Source organism: Sebastes fasciatus, chromosome 17, assembly GCF_043250625.1.
Source record: "Sebastes fasciatus isolate fSebFas1 chromosome 17, fSebFas1.pri, whole genome shotgun sequence".
Lineage (NCBI taxonomy): Eukaryota > Metazoa > Chordata > Actinopteri > Perciformes > Sebastidae > Sebastes > Sebastes fasciatus.
The window spans coordinates 23162127-23165132 of NC_133811.1; positions in this window are offsets into that span (position 1 = coordinate 23162127).

Below are 3006 nucleotides of genomic sequence, written 5' to 3' on the forward strand. Positions count from 1 at the left end.
TATCACATTCATAAAAGAATTGGTAGACATATTAGTACTCTTAGTGCCTAGTTGTCTCAGACCAATCTATATTTCCTAATGTGGGACAGTCATGTCCGAAATGTGGGACACTGAAAAGTCTGTTAAAAGGCCTAAATCACCTTTATTAGTGTAGGAAACATTCAAGCCTAAATGTGCAATCCCATGGACATTGGACAGTGGACAGTGGACAGTTTAGAAAGGGGGAGAGAGAGAGAGGGGTCGACATGCAGAAATGGCCAAAGGTCGGATTTGAACCCGGGCCGCCGCGATTAGGACTCAGCCTTGTTATATGGGCACCCAATCTACCAACTGAGCTATCAGGGCACCTGAGTGTGATGGTTTTGAAGCATTTAGGGATATTAGAAAGACATTAAATAGCATAAATTATAATATCTGTTATGCAAAGAAAGCAGAATTAAATGCACAGCTAAAAATTCATGACCGTAACGGGGCCTATTTGAAGCCAATACATCAAACTTTGACATAGAAAACATAAAACCTGAACGTGAGTAAAACCGTTGTTTACCACATACTACATGATCGAATAATCTGTAATACAATGGGCATAAAAACAACAACCTGCAGAACTTTTACCATTTTAACAGAGATGAAGCCACCCCCAATTATTGAATATAATTTGCCCTTCACCCTAAATATCTAAAATAATGCATTAGAAGACTAAAAAACCTATAAATAACACTTTGTTATTGCACAATCCATGCTGTCCCACTTTTCAAAACCATATTTCCTAAAGTGGGACAGTTAAACATTTGATTGAAATAACAAATATAGAGTATATTTACACCATATTATAAAATGTTTTGGTGAACAAACATAACATAAACATATCCTGATAAAAATTAGCAGTGTTGTTATATTTATAAGACATTTAGGAAGACCTACACCCACTGGAGCTTAGCAGTGTCCCACATAGGCAATGTCCCACATTACGGCAACCCACCCACAGGCTCATCAAATACATGAGCTTCTAATAAAGCTCAGTGAGCCGGTGATGTAAGAATGAGTAGACGTCCTGTGTGGAGAGTTATAAGCTCCGGGGGTCACGGGGTCAAGACTGAAACCTGACATCACGGCTGGAGTATGCGGAGCAAAAACACATGTCGGCAAGGCCCCGGCAATAGTCGGGGGGTAATTTATGTGTGTTATAGTGGACTTAACCTCCATGGGTCTTCAATAAAAACCCCAACACAAGAGATATGGAGTGACTCTCACCACTTCTCATGTCACCTTTGATTAACTGGGAGCCCTGGAAGCTCTCCAGAAAAACCAAGAAGGAATTTAATTTAGTGACTTGTGGAATGGACACCTTAAATGAGTTTAGCGTGTAAAGATTTAAATCAAATATGAGCCTATTCTACTAAACCCGAGTTTCTATACAGTCAAATACCAAATGCAGAGACGTTCACAGTCATTTCACTAGAACAGCAGGTGATGGCCAAATCATGTTACCTCACCCAAAATCTAACGCCTTAAAAAAGACGGTCATTTATGGTGCCATCAATCAGTGGAATAGCTGCCCTCTTTACATCCGTCAATCCTCTCACAAATCCTCATTCAAATACCATCTAAGAATACATTCCTTAAGCAGCTGATCGATAGTCCAGTGTTGGTCATGTATGTTTTTTCTTTTGTTCCTTTTCCCTGATGATGGGCCTTGAGGCTAAATGGTTGTGGAAGATTGTGTATGAATGTGAAATTTATATTTGGAAAATTTGAATGTTATTATTGTAACACAAATATGATGTTGTATATGGTATGTATGTGATAAATTTAAAGGGACTGCTTGTAACTTTTTTACAGGTATAAATCTACCGGGTCGGGATCCCCGACCGCGTGTGGCTACGCTGTTCAGACCGCTCCTCTGCCTGCTTGTCTTCACTCGCACACCGTGCACGTTCTCGCTCCACCTCACGTGCATGCGTGCTCACTCCACACTGCAGAAGACTTCGTAGCGCTGAGAATATCTAGTAAATGTACAGTGGACGTTTGTGCAGAAATAACTGCTGCAGCTCCTCCAGACCAACAGAGGTTTCCCCGTGTCTTCTGAAGTGACGGGGCTCCGCAGCGAGAAACGTTGTCGTCTCCGACCGGGTGCCGGTGTCTCCTCTGTTCCCTCCGGCCGCGGTCGGGAGGCTGAGGCAGGAAAAACCAACACTAGGATCAGCAGTGATTCATGGAGAGACCTTCGTCTGGTCAGCTAACATTACTGCCAAGCAGGTGAAATATAGAGTGATATTGTGGTTTTAGCTGACGTGTGTCGCCTCACTGTTTTGAGCGATGCTCGTTCATGTCTATGTAGAGCGAACACAAGCGCGAGCCCGACGCTGACTTTCGTTGAGTTAACGGCCACAGGTGTCGCTGATAACAAGCAATTCTGAAAGTTACAAATAGTCCCTTTAAGCAGCTGATCGATAGTCCAATGTTGGTCATGTATGTTTTTTCTTTTGTTCCTTTTCCCTGATGATGGGCCTTGGAGGCTAAATGGTTGTGGAAGATGTGTATGAATGTGAAATTTATATATGTTTGGAAAATTTGAATGTTATTAGTGTAACACAAATATGTTGTTGTATATAGTATGTATGTGATAAATGTAATGTACTTGATTTCGGACCCAGGAAGACTATCTGGTGCCATTGGTATCAGCTAATGGGGATCCTTTTTTAAATATGAATAAAAAAGCCAGCAGTTTTTCTTTTTAAAGGTTGACAGCTCTAAATAAGATCTGAAAGGTGTGACCACTTTGAAGCATGCATAAATATGCTTGTAGCCTTAAAGGTGAAGCTTCTGGTTTAAAGCTATTTTAGAGCATGTCATTTCAAGTCCTGCTCTGCTCTGCCTCTCTCTCTTTAATGACATGCTTCAAGACTTTAAGAGCCACATGAGCATGACTGAGAAGTAGAAGAAGAAAAAAAAAAAACTGTCCAACCCTCTCTGAAGATTTCCTGTTTCATGAAACGTGCACAT